Source organism: Brachycentrus maculatus, unplaced genomic scaffold, assembly GCF_059751285.1.
Source record: "Brachycentrus maculatus isolate JH-2025_06_01 unplaced genomic scaffold, ASM5975128v1 h1tg000438l, whole genome shotgun sequence".
Taxonomy (NCBI): Eukaryota; Metazoa; Arthropoda; class Insecta; order Trichoptera; family Brachycentridae; genus Brachycentrus; species Brachycentrus maculatus.
Genome location: NW_028281186.1, coordinates 430,346 through 446,134, shown reverse-complemented (window position 1 = coordinate 446,134; position 15,789 = coordinate 430,346). Strand labels below are relative to the sequence as shown.

Here is a 15,789-nt window from a genome sequence, read left to right as displayed (position 1 = left end):
AACACAATGAAATCAAGGTGGGCCCAAAGTAAATTGCACATTTATACCTGATAGGGTCTCGGGTGCCTTACGCCCCCCAGAGAAGGCATTCTCTGGAAGACTAATGTGGATTAGTCGACCCCGTCTCGTCCTTCGGGCTCGTCTGTCAAAAGCCATTCATCCGAACAGAATCCATTTTCTAGCCGTAATTTAATAAACCGTCAGTCGTGAAATGGATATCCATCCCTCACCTGATAAATCTTATCCCGGCTCATCAAATATACGACTCCTTAATCACGCTTCTTCTTCAGCCACAACAGGACATATCACAATAGTATCATTCATCCCAGATATTCGAATGTATACACACGATGTATCATCAATATTCAACAGTGCCGTTTATCAATTTTTATGTCAGGAGCAGATATCCCTCGCATTCTGAGTGATTGAGAGCGAGCCATTACTACATATATGACTGTACTGCTGAACTTTGTAAGGATGAGTAATGTCGGAGTCAAAGTGCATAATACATTTTTGGTTTTACGAGCCGAATAAAAACGTCGATATGTTAAAAGTTGCATTTGAGTCGCTCGCAATATAATATAGGTTCTGTAGATAATTTAGAAGGGTCTCGAACGTCAAATAAACTTAAATATCGAATATACGAGCCGATTCTCCGATGCGTTCAATATGGTTTCTTTATCACGGAATGAAGCTAAAAACCTTATTTCTTCGGCCGGAGAAAACGTTGCGGGTAAGAGCAAATATTTGTCCGAGGTTAATATTGAGTTACGGCCGAGGCTTTATTGGAGGGTATGCCATAAAACACCGGTAAAGTTTCGAAAGTCTCCGCGAGAGTCTGCACCTACGGCCGAGTCCGTAGATAATCACTAAAAGCAAAACGCACATTGCACTGTGCGTCGGTGCAATCGGTCAAAAAAATCCTTCACGGCTTTCGAGTTTACACGCAGAACTTTTACACCGTAACTAATAAAGATGAATTGTCACCACCCTACGGAGAACGAACATGTTCTAAGGAAACAACAGTTCAGAATCTAGATCTTTTGTATGTCAAATTTGTAACGCGCATGGAACAGATAAAACGATAAGAGATAAAGCCAAACGGCAGAAAAGGTGCATAAACAATACTACGTAAATACAAATACTAAAAGCCAAAATACAATTAATTTTATCATCACTAATAAACCGCGACAAAATTGCTCGCATAATTTTGAAGCGGGCAAAAGGAACTCGCGAAGTGGAGAAATAATAAAATGGCGTATTTATTTATCGTACATCCAGCGATTTGTTGTGGGCACAAACGGGCGCCGCCAACAGAGAGCCACATAACGCCGATCTCGAATGCGCATTTTTTCCAGACGTTTTAACATGGAAATAATTGATTTTAAAAAGCAATCAATCTTACACCGAGGCTGGGACACCCACAACGCCAGGTCCTAAAACGACACAACTCCTATTATTTACGGAGAGCAGATGCGTCAAGTCTCTAAATGGTGCGGAATACACTAGTGCGCTTTAATGCCCATTATTAGATACCCAAGGTCCCCACATGTGTTCATTAGTAATTAACACACAATAAGCAGTAGGTATAAAACATTATATTACCTACTACGTTCGTTGGAAATTAGGATAGTCGTGCAATAATAAAATATACGTACTCGTAAACATGCATGTTTTATATATAATGCACAAATAAATCACGCAAAATTAATACTTTTCTACAAATATTATCGGATTGGTTTAAAGCCAAAAAATATCTTCATTAATTGATTCGGCAGTCACTTTGTGGTAAAATCTATACATTTTTAATTAAAGTTTTACTTAGTAAATACCACCATTACTAAGTAAATAGTGGTATTTACTAAGTAGAACTGATTTTTTTTAAATTGTCTTTTAAAGACGAAACAGTGGTTAAATTGAAGGAAATTAATACACAGCGATATGTATCATGTTTGGATTATTCGAATCACTTAAAAAAACATGGTGTATTTATTTAGTAGGTTATAAATGTGCTAGGGACCAAATATATTTATTATTATTATTAATTAAGTGGATTATTGGATTATTCACCCTAAGGATGATATATCCATATTATAGGTACCTCAACTTATATACCTATAATATAGACTTCCATCTTCTTTCGTATATAAATATTAAATAAAAAAACTTAAAAAGATAGACGCTTCATCGCAATAAAACCTAATACACAATTCGAAAAGATTCAAAATATGTAGTATAATAAGTTTATTATTATGACATATGTTAAGTGGTTTCTTCCCCCATTCGCACACTAGAAATTAAATCTTGAAGACTTTTTGACAAGCGCACGAAAACGCCATTAAAAAGACGAGACTCGACTCGCAAAATGGGTGGCGGACACATCGACACGAGGAAAATGGAGAAAGATGGAGCCATATCGAATCCGAAGGGATTCGGTCTGTTGCGAATATGTAATTAAATATACGGAGCATGGATTCGGTCGGTTATTTCGACTAATGTTTCCTTATTAACTCGCGGTGATGCTCTGAGCGAACGAAGGACCCACCGCGACGGGCCAACTGCGGACGACCTCTGACGGAAATAAGGTTCGGATGAGTAACCAACGAACAATGCACTAGGTACTAAACTAACTGACAATCACGCCGCTTCTTCGCAGGGGTAAGCAAGGAGAATAGAACGCCGAACCACTCTTCGCAAACAATCTTCCACCTCATACACACCCGCCGATTATTCCAACACCTATCCTAACCTCTTTCTAGTATTAGCCCTTGAGGTAGTATTTTACCCTATATATAAACTATACAAAATTATTATTATTATAATTGATCATGCCTTTTTTTCCTCGGTTTTCCTCTACTCCTATTTACAACTACATTCGTCTCATGAATTTATTTTACATTCGTTTCATAAATTTATTTTCTGTTCTTTCTTCACTCCTTCGATACACATGTCCAAACCATCTCAACACACCTTTCTTAATTTTATCTATAATGCCTTGCATTTTTTCCTTATTTCACCATTCGAACATCTGTCATACATTTATTTGCCACACATTCGCCTGAGAGATCGCAATTCGTCTACTTGAATTATTGAGTTATAAACATCTAACCAACCACCCATTGGAATCAAGTGACGACAATTTGGTTTAGTACCAGGACTCCACTGTACTGTAAGGTACAAGGTATTCTACTGTTATATTACATTTTAACTTTACACTCAAATTTAAAGCATCCATTATTTCCCGTTCATGCTAGAAGGATACTGGTCTATTTAACATAAAGCAACTAACTGCCTGTGCTTTATAGAGGACACCAGACAAGACAATGAACAGATTAAGCATAATTCAATCGTCACGAATATCACGACGAAATTTTCACTGGTGGTCCAGGGTCCGTATCCATCACAGGCAATAACAATCAAAATCAGATACCCGCGAAAGAATGACAAAACATTACATAGCACACAGTGAAGGCAAAGCGCAGGGGTGACCTAAATCAGTGTGGATTTTTCACCTTTTCTCCAACATAGCGACGACAAATAAAAAGATTAATTCTCAGTAAATACGATATCATTTGATGTCAAACAAAATTCAATGTCATATTTTATCAAGTACAGATACTTAAGTTTAATCATTTTTCGTATTAATACCAGTTTATAGTGGTGTAATATTTTATATCAAACAGTTCAATTTGTGTATCACATCAAGTATTTTAAAAGCGATTCGTTAGCAAAATTCAATGTAAGTTGATATATTTTATGCAAACAAATGATAAATTTAATGCAATATTAGTCATTTTGAGGGAATTATGAAAAGTAAAAGTATTTTGAAATAAATTATTGATAACAGGGCGATGACACATTTAAAAAATATATATTTATTAGTTGCCTAGGTAAATTCTAATTGTACAAGGATTTAAAGCATATTCAGTTTATATGACTTATGAAAATTATAGTGGATGTGTTTAGTTAATAATAAATAAATAAGGTTGATCCCTAAAAACAATACAATAGACACAATGGATTCAATTTCTTATATAAATCAAGATTTGTCACATAGTTCATTTATTTGTCTTATTCGTCTTGCCATATTTTCTAAATAAGACACCACTAAATCTGATATGTCCTATTGCCTCGTCAATTTTTGTCAACTCCATACCTTCTTTTGCACATTCTGTTTCCAATTTAAATCTGCATTTCGAAAATACCTCTTCCGCTTTAAGATCAGACAAAACTCTAATTGTGAATGTGATGACACGTCATTCAAGATGTCCCTCATTTAGTGTGGATATGTCCAATTTTAACACACAAATCTTTGACAAGACTTTGATGATAATTAAAATGTTTAAAAATTAATAAAATGGATTATTTGATTATCGTTTGGCATAGCCCTGGACGGGACATTATCGGCAGTACGAGACATTAATCCCAAATGGTCGGCGATGTAATCTGGCCTCCGCGATACCGCGCCACCCACGCCACGAGCTACCGTCTTCCGTACTTCATGCTCTGGTACTCCACACTCTACACTCCACACTCCGCCGTGGACCGCGACCAGAGCTTGGATATTTATTGTTTTATTGCCGCAATATCGATATAGGTAAATACCTATATCGATATTTATTTAATTATAAAAATTATCTCATCGCGGCGATGCCAAGTAAATTGGCATCGCCGCGATGAGATAATTTTTATAGAGGACGGTCGTAATAAAAGAAAGAAACGACAACAGAACACGACCTTTATCATACAAATGATTCATCAGTAGTAAATTCTTTACAGTAAAACCTCGATATAACGGACTAATTTGGGGGAGCGGGTGTCCGTTAAAGCTGTTACACAAAATAGGTTAAAATAAACCAAAATATGATTACGCAAACAAAATTATGTTCATTGTCTTCGGACACTCATCGTGAAGTGACGTTGCTATTTGATATCGACGCGCTTGCTTTCGGTAATCCTGCTGTAAATTTTTATAATTTTATTTTTATTTTGTTTGTAAATAAAAATAAGACTCGATGGTAGCAGAAACATCCTCTCACTGGAAGACTGCCAAATAAAAAAAATTAATTCAATTTAAAAAAAAGGAATGAAGTTTTGTTTGCACTATTGAAGTTTTGAGACATAATTTGTGATTATCATGACTGTTACTTTTTTTACATGTATAATATTAATACGTTTAAAAAAATTACATTTCACCGAATTTTTGTCAGTCAACTCCATTTTAACAATAAAATACAACTTAGTAGACTCAAAAAATTAGTGTTTGATTTAACATTAAAAACATAAATTAAAATGAAGGTCTACAAATTAAACGCCAAATCTATAAATATAAATATCCAAAGTCCGTTATATCGAGGTCTTACTGTAATATATCAGATACGGAGGTTATTCTGAGTCCGAAATCGCCGGCAATTAATAAGCGATCATTACGGACGGGAAAAGGGGTAACAATGGCCGGTCGGTAAATTCAATTAGCCGACTAAATCACCGAAGGAACGGACGCCCGCGGCGAGGATGTGATCTCGGGGCTTCTACGGAGGCAAAAAAATGCGGACACCGACTCGGCAAGGAAAGCCTTGCGTTTCCCATATTACTATATATGGCGCCCGGGGCCAACGTTCATAATGCGCAATTAATTAATTAGCCCTACGCGGGTGGGCAGCCCTGCTGACTGCCGAGCCGAGTGCAGTCTGGCGACAGGGCTCAGGGCAGACTGCTCATAGAAAATCTAAACTAACTGACTAACCATCACGCCGTTTCCCCACAGGGGTGTGCAAAGTAAATAAACGCCTGTCTTTCCAAACATTCTTCGCCTCTTCCACACACTAATACATCTTCTCATACATACCGGCCACTTTCAAGTATTCGATACACCTGATCGTGCCAAGTTTTCGTCGCTCTTCCCCTTGTTCTATTTCCAACTACACTCGCTTTACCGCAAAATTTGTTTTACCGTTCTTTCCTCACTCATTCGTTCCACAAAGTCCAAACCATCTCGACGCACCTATCTTTATTTTAATGATAATGCTTATCTTAGCCTTGCATTATTTCTTATTTCACAATTCAAACATAGATTTCAATGTTCAAAATCTATTAGTATTGTACATATTATTTTGCAAAAATACATTGCCACTTGAGTCACGTTACGAAGACTAAGCCACGATAATCAAATAAATATTTGCTTACCATAAATAAAACCTTATCGTGAATATATCTCAGACTATCACCGAATAAACATATCATAGATACCATTCAAAATAATTAGATATTGATAGAAATTTTCCAAAGTATTGGCTACGGTAGCTATGAAATAGAAAATAAATCAAGTAGATGCGACCAACCCTAATCTAAATGGAAGCATTAAGGTTTCATTTGAACCCTAAAACCTTTTTTTAAAACCTCAGAAATGAATGTTATTTGAATTTTAATGTGGGACTATTAGGGTCACGGATGAATCAAAGTGTATGCGCACAAATAATGGTCATACTAAGCTGATCCCCTTGGATTTTGAAGGAATGTTAACAGCGCGTTGATAGATATTACATTTAAAAAAAAAACTCATATCGCAACAAAGTAAAATGCCACCCACCGCTTTACAAAACAATTTCCGTAGGTATGGTATAATTAAGATTTAAACATTCGGAAGACATGGCAATAGTTAGGAGAAATAATTTGTTTAAAAATAATTCAATAATACCCTGGACTAGTACCTGAAGCGGAGGGCTGATCACCTTTCCTTCATGTGTTCACGATCGAGATAATACTGCGTTTATATTACACAGTGCCCTATGCACCATTGGGGTGCAGATAAGGGTTTGAAAAAAAAATGAAAAAAAGTTTGATATCTTTCAATCAATCAAATCAAATTCGTCTGAATTCATTAATTCATTCATTCAAACCCTTACCTGCACCCGATGGTGCATAGGGCACTGCATCATATAAACGCAGTTTTATCTTGATCGTTAACACGTGAAGGAAAGGTGATCAGCGCTCCGCTTCAGTTACTAGTCCAGGATAATTTTGATTAAATATTAGAGTGAAAAAAATACTACATCGAACCCGAGACCTCCAGTACGGTAGCTGAGCGTGATGACCATTAATCTAATGACTAAGGAGGCGGACAATATTCATTCAGTTGGGATAATTGACTTTTCAAATAGACTGAAATATCTGGTATTATTTAGATGCCTTCAGAGAAGTCACAAAGCGTGCCTTAAATATTGCGGTTAAATGTCGAATAACGGTAGGTACCCCTATCTGACATGTATTGTATGGTGCCATAGCAATTCTCCGGTGGCATCAAGTTCCTTACATTGTATTAACTCCATGTTATTCACACAGTAAAAGCAGATGCATCCCTTGTGCGTTATTGTGGAGCTAATTGGTTTCTTACCTCCCCCATTCGGAAGCTTTCTACCGTAAAAGCCAATCATACGAATTACGTTTGAAACGGAAAATGCAGTCGAATTATTTACCAGATAAAACTATAACGATCGCTTATATGATAAAAAGAAATTCAATTCCTGTTTTACGGGGGGGGGGGGGGGATGTATTATGGATATGCTTATTAGTTTCACCTGCACGAATGTGTGTTTGCATGAATAGATTTGTACTGTGGGACCACCCCGAGCGGATGTCGCACCATCCTGAAAAACGAGATTTTTTCATCCAATAACGTGGCTCCGAGCAAAAACACGTCACACCTCCTTAGTGAGAACGTAGATACCTCCAACTTTTCTACATGGAGTGTGTATTTTGCCCAGTTCGTCCGTTTCGCCGTGTGTAGCCCAATATCCAGGGAGAGACAGGACAGAGAAAGGAAGAGAATTATGGGATGCGCGAGGGTAAGAGAGAGAAGGGTGGTCCACTGCGGGTGGCCCAAACGGCAATATTCACTCAGGATTTAGGAGATATACCAGGAGTTGATTTCCACACACACATACGGACATTTAACATTTTATAAATACCTACTCACCGGGCGACCAACAGTCTCTGCATGTCGACTCTATAAACATGTGTTTCGATCTGTCAAAGGCACTACCTGTCAACTATAAGACAGGATGAGATATATATCTTCCGAATATGCATACTGGAAATGGAGGCAAAGTTCAATATATTCACATGAATTTATTTAAATGAATGTAAATGTATTGAAATCTGGAGTGAGTCCATGACACATTCGTGGTGATAATAATGTATAAATACCCATTCTAATCCCATCTTCCCTGTGTGTGCGTGTGGGAGTGCGTGTGTGTGTCCGTGAGGGTGTGGGTCCTATCAACTGGTGACGAGTCATAGGACCTTGGAACCAACCAACAGACAATGGAGTGTATCATGCCCTGGACTATTAATATTCCATATTCCTTCTCTCTCCTTCTCATGTACTCATCCCTCTATCCTTATAAAAAACGAACACACACACTCTAATATTATTCTACTATTTTGACATGCGTCAAGTGGCAGAAATTATAAAAATTAACGTGTGGGGTCCGGGACGGTTCATAATATGAGTAAATAAATATTTAAAAAATAATAATAATTAAAGGTACCTTACAATTATTTCATCAGGTAGATTTTGTCCGCCTCCATAGTGTAATAGTCAGCACGCTCGGCTACCATTCTGGAGGTCCCGGGTTCGATTCCCAGGGGGGGTCAAATAAACATAAGCGATTTTTTAACTCTAATATTTATCCAACATTACGCTGGATTAGTACCTGAAGCGGAGGGCTGATCACCTTTCCTTCATGTGTAAACGATCGAGATAACGCTATGTTTAAATAATGCAGTGTCCTACGCACCATTGGGGTGCGGATAATGGTTTGAAGAGGATGATTTTCAAGACAGGAATCGAACCCGTGACTCCAATTTTAATGTAACAACAACAACTGAAATTAGTTTCGCAATAAATTTCGCCATAATTAAAGTCGATATCCAAATACCTTACAATAATAGTTGATATCCAAGTACATTACGATATCATAAATATGACAAAATAAAGGTGTTTTTAAATATCGTAAAGTGAGAAGAGCCGCCGTGTGGATTTCCGTTTCGCTTTATTTTGAAATATTATCGGAAAGGGTGAATATTGAACGAGCAAGGGAAAAGAAAATGAATAAGCCCAATGAAACGGGCAAGGGAGGAAAATAAATAAGCTGTCTGGAACGAACAACGAAGTTGAACTGTGGCGCTTATCGAAGAAAGGAGTGGGAAATCTGTACACCGTACTCGAATCGTGATGGAAAAGTTGCTTTGAAGTTACAATTCAAACGAAAGCGGAAGATCATTACAATATTAGAAATACATTCACTCCCGAGGCACTAAATACTGACTCTCTCCTCTACTTTTCTATGTACTCGTTCAATTCATTTTGCATTCATAACCTTTCCTGTGATCTCTTAAAATTATCATGACATAAATATCGGTATCTCATGTATTTTATGCTAAGTCTAAGGTAAGAATTATCGATACAATTAAGGAAGGTGTGTTGAGATGATTTGGACACGTGGAAAGAATGAGTGAGGAAAGAACGGTAATACAAATTTAAAAGGCGAATGTAGTTGGAAATGGGAGGAAATCAAATGGTTTTAATTTAAGTTTCACTTCGTAAATACCACTATTTCTTAAAAATCTATTACGACACGTGTTTTGATGCATTCCGCATAATTTTAATACTCATCGCATCGAAACACGTGGCACAAAAGTTTTTATGAAACATGGTATTTACTTAGCAAAACTTAAATAAAAAATGGACAGATTTAACTACAAAGTGACAAAGTGAATGTTCTTCGTGAAAAATTCTATAAAAGTTAAATAAAATTAGAATAGAAATAGGTATATTTTCTTGCTTACTTACTCATACTGGGCGATAAAAAATGTAAAGGTGTAAAGTGTAAAGCAAATCTGTGTTGTTTTGACGTTTATTATTAGCTTCAATTCAGGTCTACATGAGACACTGCTGTCTTTACGTACAACGCACAATAGTGTTCCGTAAGCCCTGGAATGACAATTATTGACAAAAGCCGAGAACGGAATATTCGCGCAGCTAGCGGCAGGCACGACCATTTGTCAATATTTGGACAAACACAATGTATTGACACCGTCCATTGTCAACACAATAGTTCCCCGTGTACTGCGGTCAGGTAAACTGCTATTACAAGCCGCGGGCAGCCACTCTTCACAAGAACAGGGTGTGTTTACTAGCAGTTTTAAAATTTAAATTATATTGCCAAAGACGTCTTTGCTAAATTCGGTAAAATTTTCCACACTGACATGATTCGTTACAAAACATTAGTCAGATACTTATCTAGGTAATTTATGATGGATAACATACACTTAAAACGTGAAAATTACACATCTAAATTTCTAGAAAAATGCATTCGTTATCTTATCTTTTGTACCTACTATTAAAATAAAATAAATATAAAAATCTACGCAACATGGTTTCCCTAACTTCATCGTGGGTGGCAACTCAATATTATTTCACAAAAATCGACAGAAATCGCAAGGGAATCAGTTTGAAAACGAATACCCGGAGAGGGACTGTACTAATCCACGGGGATTCTATTGTAGGGTGTCAAAATAAAGGTTATTTTCTTTTTAGACGGTTTACTAAAATCATGGCATAGAAAAGATTTTCAAAACATACGTTCGCGAATATCAAAAATAAGTTCGCACTGGATTACAAAACGTAATGTGCAATATTCAACAAGTCCGCAATCAGCTACGGAATCTGTTGTGTAAGATTATGCTTTCACTCGAAACCGCTAAGGTTAAAACGTTGACGGCGAAATGTCGGCTCGTCGCGAAAGTGCGAATGTTCCAGCAATTTTTTTTTTTAAACTTAATGTACAGAAAAGAAATAAGTACATTGGCGGGCCTTATTGCTAAAAAGCAATATGTATCTTCCAAAAACAGACTAGTGATATTGATCAAAACGTTTGATACCATATATGGCTGTTTGCAATCAGAGAGTAGATAGTACTTGAACATTTAAAATATCATAATTTACAAATTGATGATAATGAGGAAGCCAAAGAAAAAGGGTTTAGGGAAGGAGGTAGTGGGAAAAACTAAGGGAGGAGGTTTGATGGACAGTTATGAATCTAATGATAAAAAGTAATGTCTCAGGCGTTTCTTAAAAGTTATTAGAGAAGGTACATTTTTTACAAGGAGAGGTAATTAGCGGTCAGAGGGAGCGATGGAGGAACGCGTGCCGCCGCAGCGAGGCCCGCGCGAGCGCAGCAGTCGGAATGGAGAGCCGTCGAGGAGAAACTAGGAAACGGCCCGTCGAAAAGTGAAACTAGGTACAATATAAGAAAGGAGAGCGCGTTACCGAACCCGGCCGCGGCGGTACTCCGGTGGAGAAATTGTCTTTTTCAAACTACGAAACGCGAGAGAGCTGGATGTTGTGACATAACGCGGCCGTCGACTCTCGCAACGGATAATAGGCACTCTAAACAGAATGAAATCATCTGGTACAGTGTACGGCGCGCCGCCCGACCGCCGACTGCCGCCCACTCGCAGAAGAGTGTTGCATTGCGACATTACCGCTACTTCACTTGTGTGAACTATGAATCTCGGAGCCTACACGTTAACTTACTTTCCATTCCGTACTTTTCGTCATACAGATGTTGCAGTTTCGAAATAAGGAAATACGTTCCGATTTTGCACCGAACACACCGTTTTCGGATGACGCGTTTTACTTACATTCAAATATAATTTACAAATAAACAGTAGAATTTACTTACATAAGGACGGGCGTACGAAACGAAGTACGTATGTCGAAACGAACGCCAGAGAAATATAACTACCTCTCGTCCCTAGGACACTAGGACTAGTCACTAGGTACTAGACGCTCGTACTAGTAGCGCCACGAAGAGACCTATCACGAGTAGAAAGCTGAAGGTGGTATGTTGCCGTAATACGATTGTTTTACAATACGATGTCGACCTCAAAACCGATTCATAAATACATTAATGGAAAATGCATGCGCAATAAAAATATAAGGTCAAATGTGTGTGAGGCGGCGACACTCAATCCCAGCCTGAGCGAATTGTCTTTCACACCAACTGAAAGTGCTTAAATTCATAAGCGAAACAACTTTTAAGCACGCGATCTAAAATTAAAAATTGTTTTTACACATTAGTACTTGTCAAAATTATTCCATATACGATATCGAACGAAACAGCCTTGGCAGGTATGAAATAATGTATTAAATTATTTTTTGACATCTCAGCATAGATGAAGAAAAATATGGAAGCCTTTACGGGGCTTACAACCGTCATAGGCTGGTTTAAGTGATCACTTTACGCACGTGTAACATTCACCAATTTTACCCATGGTTGAAAAACAAACTACTCAAATACTCGAAACTTCTAGATATATTGATCAAACTCGAAACACAGTGTATGAGAGTCGCTAGAGACATCTATGGTGGGATAACAAAAAATGTTATAAATAACTCCTAATTAGAGATAATCCAGATTTGTGAGCAAGTATTTGGACACACTCAAAATGTTATACATTAGTACTTGTCAAAAATAATTCCATATACGATATCGGCAGAACAAAATAGTATTGGCAGGTACGAAATAATGTATTAGTGACCATTAACATATGACCGATCCAAAGATGAAACACAAATTTGATGAATGCATGTTGAAAGTGACACGCGGAGAGGGGAAAGGAAGGGGGGAAAGACAGCTGGCTGTGTATTCAGAAAATGAACGAATAACGTAAGAGTTACAATAACGTTAATGTATAATATTATGATGACTGATGACATAAGAGAGAAAAGTGAAATTCTCCATAGAGTAGTATGTCTGCTTTCGCGGGTAATGCAAGCAACGAAAGTCGCGGTTCTAATGAATGCACTTTATATAATATGTGTACAAATCATGTGGGAAATAAAATTACTTATACGCGAAAAACAAATGTTAACGAAAAATTAAGAATACTTATGTATTATTCATTATATCAGACACTGGATTATTCACCCTACGGATGAAAACCTATGTCCCAACGGAGTAAACTAAATAAATACTTCACCAATTTTTCAACTGATGGCGCTACAATCACCCATATTTCCAAATATATCGAAAGGTTCTGAGACCATTGCATATATACAGGTTTAAATAATTATGTAATACGTTCAATAATTGGCAGAATGGTGAAGGTTACACAAGTGTAAAAAGTGATCGCTTGAGCTAGCCAAATGCCGGGTCGTAAGCCCTGGAATGCTCAGACTTCCATCTTCTTTCATATAAGTCGGATCAACAGGACAACTGACACCTTAGCGCTTCTTACGAGTAGAACAAACTCTAAACAGAGTTCCTATACTTATCGTTCATATAAATTGGTTGACGATGAATATGGGGATTATGATATGTTCTACTCGTCATTGTCAGTGCTGAGATCGCCTACATTTTAACTCGACATTGTATCGTGGTATGTCCCTAGTTCCAACAAATTTGTTTTTTACTTAAATTTTGATCTTTCCCTTTTCCCCCTTTCCTCCCTCCCGTCCCTCTTCCAGGCATTTTCACAAATTTACAAATGTGGAGTTTTGTAACTGGAATAGTACAAGTACTTATTTTTCGCTCTTGTTTGTTTGTATATTAGGTTAAAATGGTTAAAAACAATATAAAATGTATTAAAAAAGAACTCCACCGACAAGACACACAAGGTGGCTTGGTGGGTCTTTGCAAAATATTTTTTTTCAAATATGTTTAAATTTGTGATGTAAATAAATGTATACAATTTATGTTAATAAAAATAAAAAACAAAAATAAAAAACTTATTTTGTGTAACTCATTTATGTGAATGACTCGATTAATGGAACTATTCTGTAAAATTCACAAATAAAAATTTAAAAAATAAAGAGGAACGTTAGATATTTCACGTCAAGCTGAGATCCCCATCCAAGTATCCACCCTTCGTTCTGAACCAAATTCTAGAATTGCGGTCATAATTTCTAAAAATGATAAAGCTAAACGCATTTAAACCGTGAATTTTTGTATGAATTGTTATTATTATTTTCTATTATTGTTATGTTTGTAAATAAAAAATAATACTCAACACTGGCAGAAACATCCTTTCACTGGGTGACTGCTAAATAAAAATAAATAAATAAAATTCAGCTACCAAGAAAATTCAAGAGGCAGTTCAAAGTACTTTACGAAGACTATTCTTTGCTTTATTAATTTCTTAGGTATTCAAGATCATTATTGTTATTCATGGACAACGATGAAGCTGGGCTGGACGGGAGGTGGGGGTGGGGGGTGGACGGAGGGGAGCGGTATGGTATAAGAACTGCAGGCTACAAGCAGTATGGTGAAGTGAGTATGTACTGGAGTAGTGAGAGTTGCGCAATACGACAGAAGAAAGTCTCGCTCCGGCCATTGAGTAATGGGCGATCAAATTACGTTATCGCATTTTAGTGCTGTAGGCCCGACTTATTGTTGAACAATTACTATCGATACTACGAAATTCCAATAAATCACCAAGTTCTTGAACACACAAGCAATCATAATTATCACTAGGAAGAAAAAATCAATAAATTAATACGAACTTTAAAACGCTCGTCTTCATTCGATTTCAGTGGGAGGTTGGGTAGATATTTATGACTCAATAATCCAAGTAGACCGAATGCAGTCTAAATGCGATCTCTCAGATAAATGTGCGGCAAAACGATGTACGGCAGATGTTCGAATAGTGAAATTATAGAAAAATACATGGCTAAGGCTAAGGATAAGCATTATCGATATAATTTTAAAAAGTGCGCCCAGATGGTTTGGACTTGTTAAACGAATAAGTGAGGGAAGAACGGTGAGACAAATTTATAAGGCGTATGTAGTTGGAAATAGGAGCAGAGAAAGACCGAGGAAAATTTGACATGATCAAGTGTGTCAAATACTTGAAAGCGGTTAAGTCAGTAGTCGGAATAATCGACGGGTATGTATGAGAAGATGCATGAATGTGGAATAGGCGAAGAATGCTTGCAATGTGAGATGTAAAGAACATCTCACCAATAGATGTCTCTAGTGAAGTTCTAGTGATTCAAGAACAAGGTTTCTAAATTGGTTCATATATATAGAACTTCCAAGAATTTGAGTAGTGTGGTTGTCAATAATGGGTAGAATTGGTGAATGTTACACGTGTGTAAAGTGATCACTTAAACCAGCCTATGACGGTCGTCAGCCCCGTAAATGCCCAGACTTCCATATTCTTCTTCATCTTTGATGAGATGTCAAAAAATAATATGAAAATAACTCCTGTAATTGGAGATAATCCAGATTTTGTGAACAAGTATTTGGACACACTCAAAATGTTGTAATTAAACTCTGCTAGGAATTCGATTGACCGCTTTCATATGTGTCTACGCCACAAGACAAGTTATTCTACGAATTCTTAATGTAACCCATATTATCTACAATACTTCTGTGAGATTTTAAAGAGAAACTATGTAAATAATTACGCTAGATAAATATCACTGAATCAATAATACACGTATAATCTAAACTACGGAATGTAAATGGGTCATCCTTAATTCATTATTTATCCTCAACTTACATAACTACGTTTGCGAATTATTAAGTTACTCCGCGTGATGTACTTATGTTTAAACAATATACATAATGATAACTGAAGATGTTTGATGTTCTCGAGTCGAGATGTAAAATAAATGTTATGCACATATCGCGCAATCCTTTCAAGAACGTCATAAATCAAAAATCGTCAATTTTCAGTTTCGCATGTTTTCGGAATGCCCAAAAAATGTACTATATCCTA

At 36.9% G+C, this 15,789-nt stretch overlaps 1 protein-coding gene across 5 annotated transcripts in view; it reads right to left on the bottom strand.

The window, feature by feature from the left end:
• The window catches only part of rdx (BTB/POZ and MATH domain-containing protein rdx), a 226,889-nt gene that overhangs the window by 15,740 nt on the left and 195,360 nt on the right, over positions 1 to 15,789 (bottom strand). The gene's annotated exons all lie outside the window — the stretch shown is intronic.